This window comes from Myripristis murdjan, chromosome 12 (assembly GCF_902150065.1).
Source record: "Myripristis murdjan chromosome 12, fMyrMur1.1, whole genome shotgun sequence".
NCBI classification, from domain to species: Eukaryota; Metazoa; Chordata; class Actinopteri; order Holocentriformes; family Holocentridae; genus Myripristis; species Myripristis murdjan.
This window is the reverse complement of record NC_043991.1, coordinates 5790693-5800752: the sequence shown is the minus strand read 5'-3', so window position 1 is coordinate 5800752 and position 10060 is coordinate 5790693. Positions and strand designations below refer to the sequence as shown.

Genomic DNA, 10060 nt, shown 5'->3' with positions numbered 1-10060 from the left:
TTCCCAGTTTGGGATCAATAAAGTATATCTATCTATCTATCTATCTATCTATCTATCTATCTATCTATCTATCTATCTATCTACAACTTCCAAATGGATTCACATGACACCGCATAATTTTGTGCAAAGGTGGCTCACGAGTACCACAGACGGGCCGATTAACTTTTCATGGCGATTTGTCAAAATGGGGCGTGCCAGTGGGCGTGGCCTATCATGACAAGGTGCATAACTCCAGCAACAGAAATACAGAAATACACAATAACTGTTTAATGTTTGCATTTATGCCTCCAAGCCTTCCTTCAATTAAAAGCATGAAAAGCAACCAGTGACAAAAGTTTAATTTGGTCGACTACATGACATGGAGGTGGTTTGTCTTGAGAGTTGCGTACCACTGAGTGTCATCTAAATGATAAATAAAATTCATAATAATAACTTTATTTCAAAGCACCTGTCAAAACTACAGTTACAACGTGCTTCACAAACAGGGGACAGAGTAAAGGCAAACAGAAGCAAGCCGCTCTTTCTACTGTTGTTATTTTGGTTTAATTTTAGCCTTGCTTTTATTTTATTAAGCACTCTGTGACCACTGTCTGTGAGAGGCGGTGCATAAATAAACTTTTTTTTTTTTTTTACTCACTTGGTGTGTTGTGCCATACCTTCCTCCTCTTCATTTTGCGTACCCGCCACCCTACATGGGCGGAGGAGTGGGAGGACAGAAATTTTTAAAAGTCTACAACTCGTAATGTAGGCATCATCAGTTTTTACTACGTATTTTACGCCTACAGTTGTCCTCACTGGCAGTTTTTTTTTTATTTATATTTTTATTTATTATTTTTTTTATTGCCTTCACCAGCAGCATGTCTCCATGGACCATCAGCATAGTTAGAGCTGGAGCTGCGGCAGAATGTGAAATATGCGTTTTCATTAGTAAGTTTCTGTCCCCTTGTTAGCAGTAATGGATCTCTTGCTGTGAACTCCAATAACCTTTAGAGCCATGAGAAATATGAAGAAAAAAAGACGAGAAAGAAATGTGAATTTTTAAAAGAAAAGTAGGTTGTTTTTCAGTTTTGTTATTCGGTGGCCCCTTCACCTCACCTATCCGCGCTAAGTGATATCCCCCCAGACATCGCAGACGATTTCCTTGTAATAAGCAATTATATTAAATTATGTTCTCATTTTGACTCTGCCATCCAACAATATTTGGACATGTAATTTCACAGCTTTAATTGCCTGAAGCAATTTAGTTACATCTGCTAATTGCTCCATTATAGACACATTGAATGTGAATAATGAGAAATTTAATTTAAATGCTTTTATGTCAGGCCCCTGTGCAAATGCTATATTTAGAAAGGTCATTTTGATATTAACAAATTGGTCCTGAAGCCAGGCGGACCCCCTCTGAGCATTTCGACACCGCTCAAAGCTCTCGGTTCAATTAAAAGAGTTCTTAATTTTAAATGCAACGTAAAAACAGTTTGGCTTTGGGGTTACACTTTTGGATAGAGAGAGAGTTGCAAGAGAGAGGAAAGGAAGAGAGACGAGATAGAAAAGTGGAGCAGGAGAGAAGTAGAGTGCAGCCCTCATTTAAATACACACACACACACACACACACACATTCACACACAGATGCATGCACCATCTTATTTCTGCCTGAAGCCAAGGTCACAGTAGACGATTTTAGCGCTGATTCTGCATCCGACTGGACCGTCCTGAAATCCTGCACAGATTAGCCCGTAATTTGAACATCTTGAAGCCTGATGACTCTATTTGACCGGCAACATTTTTAGTTGTGACCAGCAGAGGCCAGGAGTGTGTGTGAAGGTGTGTGTGTGTGTGTGAAGGTGTGTTTTTGTTCAATGCTTACTCGGAAGTGGATAACTGAGGCCGTCTTCTTGTCTGTTTTGGATGACGGTGATGTCTTCAGACACGCCTTCTTAATCCTCCAGACTCAGATTATCACTCCGCCCTGAGATTTATCACAGGTGACAGTTAGTCTACTCATCGTGTGTGAAAAGGTTAGGCGGCCGTCTCTAAGAGTAAGACATGATTGGCATTGGTGTCTATTTATTTATAAAGTCCTTAATGGGCAACTTGCCTCCTATAATTTCACTGACTCTCACCGATGATTGGCTGATGCTCAGAGTCCCGCGTGCAAAGACTAAATTTGGGAAAACTGCTTTTAGTTTTTTGTGCTGAACACACTTGGAACATTTTGTGACACTCATTAACATAATTTTACGTATAGGTCATTTTAAAGCCACGATGACAAACATTTATTTTTTTTTCTCTTGAATGTAACATGCATTTTTCGCATTTTATGGGATTTTTCATCAAGCAACTTAAAGTCATGTTTAATTTTGGAAATACATTTTGAAGTGTATGTTCCACTTAAATGTTCCCTGCTGGAGGGAAGTGGAGGGTTGTCATCGTTCCTGTTATTATCCACTAGTCAATCACAGAATCCACATAGAAACTGCTATTTTTTAGGTCTATTTTGGGAGGATCTCACTGTTTTTTTTTTTGTTTTTTTTTTTGTCTGTCTCTCTTATGTGCCTCCTCCTCAATCACTCATCTCCCTCCCTTTAGTCCATTCTTTTGATCCGGTGCTCTCCGCGCACAACACTTGACTTAAAAGCCTCGCACCAACTTCCCCTTACATTGTCAGACAACAAACACAAACAAACGGCTGTTTTGCTCTTTAGGTGAGTTCGGGCACTTGCGATGCCCGAGAGTGGAAACGAGGGCGGCTGCCTGCTTGGTGTTGTTGCCTCTCCTACGTTTCAATCTCAGCTAAATGAAAGACGAATGTGCCTAATTAGCCGGGCTGGGGGGCGAAGTGGAAATGGTTGGTTTTCGGCGGCTGGGCGCGTCGCCTCTGGCGGGCTGTAAATATTGACTGCTGGGTGCAGCGCTGGGAGAGGCGGCTGACCGTGACAGTAGCTGTGACAGCCGCTGTACTGTTCCTCTCAGCATGCTCTGTGAACGCAGCCTTGACTTTGTTTTGGGTGGAATTCTCTGTTCTGCAGTTCCTTTGTGTTTGTGTGTGTGTGTGTGTGACTGTATAGCAAGTGGATTTCTGTATGTGTGTGTGTCTCTTTGTCCCAGTGCATACATGTTGCACATTTCTGTACATGACTGATTGTGTGTATTTGTGTGCATTTATATGTATTTGTGCATGTGTGCAATGTGTGCTTGCGTGCATGTGTGTGTGTGTGTGTCTGTGTGTGTGTGTGCGTGCATGTGTGGCACTGTGTGAATGACAGGCTGTCAGGCTGCAGATATGAGCTGTGACACTGCAGAGTCTCTGTGATGTGGAGCTGATGGGGACCTGAGGGAGACGAATGTCTGTCTCTCCAGGGTTTAGCTGCGGGCTGAGGCAGGAAAGAGAGAAGAGAGATGTGTGGAGCGAGGAGGCAAATTTGGGCGAGAGATAGAGCGAGCAGGTAAGGAGGAAGGCAGGAAAGCAGACATGAATTAAGTGAGAAAAAAACTATTTTGATCAAAAGGTGCTCCCATTTATTTTGCATGCATCTGGCAAATGAGCCTTATCTCAAGATGAAGGAAAATAAACAAGAATCATTTGTTTTGTAATAGTCCTGAAATTACTTTAATTAAATGTCAGTTGCAGAACTTGCAGAGTGGAAAGCATTTGTTTTTATATAACATTGCATTTCAAGACCATGCCATTTAAATCTCTCAGCTCAAAGAAATCCAAATGACCTACCTGTCTTATCTATCTATCTATCTGCAAGACTGTCCTCTGGCAAAAAACAACCCCATAGGTCGTTTGTACAGTGAATTAGTGCGACCTTTAGATACATTTTAAAGGAAAGCGACCTCTAGTGGTCCTGCAAATAATGACACTGTGGTGCAGGATTAAGGGAGTGTCTGGTAAAGTCTGTGCAAAGACTCATTTATACTCCTTGACGTACAAAAATAAATACATACGTTTCAAACAAGGTAACTGTCACTGCCCACGTACTTCAATGCGTCCTTTATGTTGACATGGATGTTCAACAGTATTTCCACTAGAGGGCAGCACAGAGTCAAATGTTTCTGACAACCTGCGACAAAGAGGCTGAGGCGGAGGCGACGCTGGAGGCGACGGTGGTCTGTGAGGTCTTTAAACACATCACCACAGGAGGACGGTGGTCTGTGAGGTCCTCAAACACATCACCACAGGACGACTGACAATTCTTTTCTGTAATATTGTCAATAAGAGACATTTCTTCTTCGTGTCTCACTCATAAACCGGTCTCGCTTAAGCAATCGGCTTCACTGCCCCTGTGATCTCCGGTGGTGCTGCTCCGTTTCATCCGTGTGCGTAAGCTTCCTGAAGACATCCACAAATACAGACAAAATGAACACAGATTACAGACAGAAGGCTCTGTAAGTACCCAAATCCGTATTTGACATATTTAAGTATAAATGAGCCTTGTGGAGGCTGGTGGGGTGGCACAGGAGTCAGTCAAATGATTTTCACTCAGCTCATCCGAGTTCAAATCCAAGGCAGAGCAGTGTTTGTTTAGCCGTCTATTACCAAGCGTTTGCCGATAATAGCTAGTTAACTCTTCCTAACCTTAACCATGACCTTTTCCTAACCTTAACCATTATGAAAAACCTTTCCATTACCTTAACAATAACCCTTTCCTAACCTTAACCAAGTATTTTTAGGGGCCAGCTGATATCCTGTTACATTGTCATTAAGCCATTGCACCTGCGACCCTCAATTGTTTAAATCCTTGTTTTTATCAACGTATAAAAGCAATGGCCTTCAGATATCAGTAATGATAGTATAGAGAGCCCTTTAAGACATTATGACTTTTGTCAGTGGTTATCGACATGTGTCCTCACTGAAAGGTTCATGTAAACCAGGCAGGAAATGAATGATGTCATGGAAATATCATGGAATTCCTTAATAAAGGAGAGAACAGTCAAAGTTGTCTTTCTTTGCGCTTTATTTATTATTATTTTAATTATTTAAATCTGTTCTATTTAATGGTTGTTTATTTAATTGTATATTTTATGGGTTGCTGTCTTTTTTTGTGTCTGTCTGTGTGAACGCTGCTGCTGTGACACATCAATTTCCTTTATGTATTAATAAAGTATCTTGAGCTTAATATTGCAATATGGAAACAATGTCTAAGTTACTAGGCTTATTCAAAGAATGTGGTGAAAGTACGTCTTCTCTATTCCTCCTGGTTACGTTCTATTTTTGGTTTTGTCACATTCTGGACGGTTCAAGCTGTTGCTGGACAGAAAACAAAATCCTTAATGTGTCATAAGATGCGAGGTGGCAGATATAACTGGTTGAGAACTTTTCACCTACATCCCTCACACATGACTTTGCTTCACCACGCGTGAACCTCAGCGCCTTAGTCATGTTTCAGAGGCATGACTCAAAACAGAAGGAGGTGCTCTCCTGTCATCTGTAGAGCAGCAGTCTCAGATCCTACATGCATTAACAGTGGCTACATGAATTTATTGATGAATGTAAGCTGATGATATGATGGTAAACATGAGTACACAATTTGTATTAAAATCATAGTTTCAGCATGACACTTCTTGCACCGCGCTTGTTAAGTAAGATTGCGACCAGTTAACTAGTTACGTGTAATTAAATGACAAAATAATCATTTACAGTTAGTGAGAAATAAATGTAAATGAATTAAATCAAGGCGGTTTGTTTGTGATTTACAGACTTGTGATTTGAGTTGGTAGCTTAAAAATCAAAACATTCTGATTTTAATTCAAGTTCTATCGGAGAAATTTTAATAAAACCAATAAAACAGTGTTGGGTGCTGCTGTGAGGCTCACGCTGCCTGTTTTCAGGACATTTCAGCTTTATTGTCCAGTTGTAAACATTCGTGAGAAACCAAAAAGTAATGAAAGGCAATAAATTACATCACTTTAATAAAGCAATTAAAAAAGTTAGATTACTTACTGCATTTCTAAGAGAGGAACTAGTAATCTGTAAACTATTACACTTCAAAAGTAACCCCGGCTGTGTGCACCTTGCAAGGAACATCAAACCCCTCAGCGTCTCTACGAGTTTCTAGGTGATGATCAGAAAGAGCGACTCGAGGGGGGCGGCCCGAAACTTCTAAGAACTGTGGGTAAGAATTTGCATCATCATGATCATATCAGTCTCACAGCTTGTAGTTCTTGTTTAATTGCATCAGATTCTAACGCAGAGCCGGTGATAACAGAATATGAAAGAAGAGAGAGTTCGAGAGAGGGAAAGTAGATGAGTGCGGGGGGGGGGGGGGGGGGGGGGGGGGGGGGGGGGGAAGGAAATTTGTGGAAGGTTGATGTTGCTAAATTGGCCAACGTGGAATTACAACCCAGGATCTCAACAAAACTAAACTCAACGTGACGACGCTCACGGGGTCTTGACAGATTTGTCCGGCAATTCCACAAGCGCTGAAAAGTTTCTTTCAAATTTTTGGCACCCAGTTGACAGTTAGTTATTTACCAGCCGCCGGTCGTGTCTTAAAACAAAGGGATGGGGAAATTAATGTGTGTGTGAGTGTGCAACCCCATAGCATTTATTTCATATCAAAGTCAATGAACAGTAGGATCACGAGGAAGACGTGGAGGAGTGGTGACAGAGCGGTGTACAATAATGCTGGAGCAGTGTGTGTGTGTATGTGAGTGTGTGTGTGTGTGTGTGTGTGTGTGTGCATGTGTATAATTCACAGACCTCCCTTAAGCTGTCCAATATTCTTTTTCATATCCAAGCCACTGAGCAGTGTGTGCTGTCAGCTCAGCAGCAGTGTGTACTGGTATGAACAAGCTTTCGTCTACACACCCCACTGATCTCCACAGGAGGCCTGAGCACAGATCTGGATCACACACACACACATGTACACACACATGCACACAAATGTCATGTAGATGCATGTTAGAGCTGATACGTCCAGCTCTGCACACATGCACACACACACACACACACACACACACACACACACACACATGCACACACACACACACATGCTTTTGATGCGTGCATGCACCCATGCACATGCACCGCTGAGTCACCATGAACCCATTTCTGAACCACACAGGATGAGATGCTTTCAAAAGTCCCACTGCTGTCTGTATTAGAGGTTTCTCTCTCTCTCTCTCTCTCTCTCTCTCTCTCTCTGTGTGTGTGTGTGTGTGTGTGTGTGTGTGTGTGTGTGAGTGGGACCTGGAGAGATTGTCACACTATGAACAGCGGCTGTGTGTAGATCTGAGGCCGGAGATCTGTGGGCATCGACTGTGATAACTTGTGGTGAATGAGAGGCAGCTGTGGAGCCGTTTTTGTCAAAGTAAAGGATATTTGGGGAAGTTTAAAAACTGAAGGTTGTCTTGTAATATCTGGATCCAGCGGGATCTGGTCAGCTTGATCAAAAGAAAAAAAAAAAGTCCTTATCCACATCTTCTCTGTGGCTGGTGGCCTGCTGTGAAAGAAAGTTGGCTGTTATGGAGTCGGGCTGTGTAAAACACATTGATATGACAGAGCTGCGCACCCACATGTGGCTCTGATAGAGACAGACATAAAAGACAATAAGTATGCTTATTTCAGTAATATTTAAACTACTTTAAACTACTATGTTTAAACTACTTTACTTCTTGGGGTGAATGCAACCACTGAATCCAGGATCCAGCATCCAGAAAAATGTGAAACTGGTGTATTACCAGAATTAAGTCTTAACCCTTTGAAACCTGTGCAGAAAAATTACATATTTAAAATTACGAAATTAAATTAAATTCAATTAAATTATTAAAAAATTACAGAAAAAAGAAAAAATTACAATAAGCAAAAATACTGTCAGAAGATCAAAAATCACCTGAAAATAAAACAATAATTAAAATTATTAAAATTTAATAAATTTACAATAAAACTATATGTATAATCATTTAAATTATTTCTTGAGTTTAAACACATTGAGAAAAGTAGCAAAAAATTAGTATTTTTTTTTTAACAAGAAAACTATATTTTTTTAATAATAAATATATATTTAGAATGAAATTATAAGAAAATTGCTTTCAATTTACCACAAAAATACCCCCCAAAATGTCCTCCAAAAAAATATAAAAGAAAAAGGGATATTTGCTTAGCATGTTCAGGGGCATCAAAGGGTTTCAAAGGGTTAAGGAACACGTACCTATAAAACACATTAACACTGTTCAAACACAAATATGCCTTTTTAACTGCGCGGTTATGGTGCTGTTTTCTAGGTAAATTTCCTTAAACTGCAAGTTGATAGATAGATAGATAGATAGGTATACTTTATTGATCCCAGACTGGGAAATTCACACAAATAAAGAGGTGTTCCCACACCGGGAGTTGAACCCGGGCCGCCTGGGTGAAAACCAGGAATCCTAACCGCTAGACCATATGGGATGATGTTAGGACAGGCGGGCCAGGAGCTCAGAGCTCCTTCAGGTCTGGAATTAAACTTACAAAATCAATGGAAAAGGTCCATTTAACCATTGAATTTATTTGTTGGGTGTTACCTGTAATCAGTATATATGGGTATTTCTACCTAAGTCCGCAAAGCGATGAGGGTTGAAACTTCCTTTAATTATGCAATACACTAAGAAACACCAAAACTTAAGCTTAACCATTTTAGAAACAGGCTGATCTCTGGCTTAATCTATAATTCTGTGTATATTTAATTTCACTGCATCTGTGTCTTAGAATTATAGGTGCTAGTTTGTCACAGCAATCCTAGAACAGCTCCTCGGCCTGTTAAAATTTTATGGCTGCTGTCCTTGTATAACCACGAGCAACTGCTACACAAAAGTGCCTCTATCCCTTCGACAGCTCTTTCTACCAAAGTGTGAATGTGAAAGCTACAAAAGGCAGCCGGTGGCCAGGGGAACCGTGCCAAGCTGTGCCAATCTGGCTCAAAGTGGCGAGGCAGTACGCCCAACACGATGCTCACGAGCCACTCAGGTGGCGTGTTAAAGCACAACTAACTACTGAACATGAGCCCTCAATAAACACACTGCTGGTAAATCACCGGCAATTACTGATAAAGAAATAATACCTGCTTTGGTTTTGCCCAGTGGACCTCCTCTGATGCTTGGCCGGCTACCAGCTCTTTTATTTTTCGTCCTGAGCGCCGTGATCAAAGCGGAGGAAAGTCTTTGTTTTGACAGGGCCCGCGCGAACCTGATGGATTCGTCACTCTGTGTCAGATCGATGTGAACCAACACAAACATGCAGGTGCTCTTGTGCTGGTATTTAGAAAAGGTAATTAACTTGACTGGAGTTTCACTTTGGGTTTCCAGTTTGGTTTGAGATGGTAATAGGGGGCTTAGGTATTGATCGGCTCTTATCAGCAGGCTGCTTTCCTCCAGCAGCCTGCTGTGCTTTCCACACGCGCCGACATGTGCACATACATGTAGGTCCAAATGCTCACAAGTACAGAAAACAGAGAAAAAAAAAAAAAACACATGGAGATAAGAGATGGAAGTGTGCAGTCAGTCGTAGTGCTTTGATAGCCTTGGCCTCCTCTCACTGCACTGATTTCTGCTCATTTTCAACCGGTGTAGTGTTCTTGTCAGAACATGGAATATAATTAACCTCTTCTACCCCACTGATAAAGAGGCCAAACGTGGTCTTTACATTTGAGGAGTAATGATAAGGTTCCCGGTTTAATCCCTGCATTGGAAAGTTGTCGAATTGTGCATCAGCGTGACTGATTTCCAAAGATACCATTAGATCTGGAAGTGCCAAAGAGTGGAGTATGTGACTGCGGTAATGATGCTACATGCCCTTAACTCCACTGGCTCCAGTGGGGCTTTTATGTTGTTGGTCTTTTGTTGCTAATGACTTGCACAGTATACGCTCTGTGACTGCGCTGTGTGCCTGGAAATAGTAACGTGGTTGCTTGTTTCTCTTTTAATTTCTTCTAACGAATGCACTGGCATGTGCAAACTTTTAATCACCTTATGGGCTGTTTTGGTTGCCATAAATATATCAGTGCGTGTCACAGAGGTGGAACTAACTAATCACATTCACTCACGTTACTGTAATTGAGCAGCTAGTTTGTGTACAGAGTGT

The 10060-nt window shown here is 41.2% G+C and overlaps 1 non-coding gene across 1 annotated transcript; it reads right to left on the bottom strand.

Moving 5' to 3' along the window:
- Positions 1-8320: 8320 nt before the first annotated feature.
- Positions 8321-8392, bottom strand: trnae-uuc (transfer RNA glutamic acid (anticodon UUC)). The gene has a single exon. It is a non-coding gene; the product is annotated as a tRNA-Glu (tRNA).
- Positions 8393-10060: the final 1668 nt, after the last annotated feature.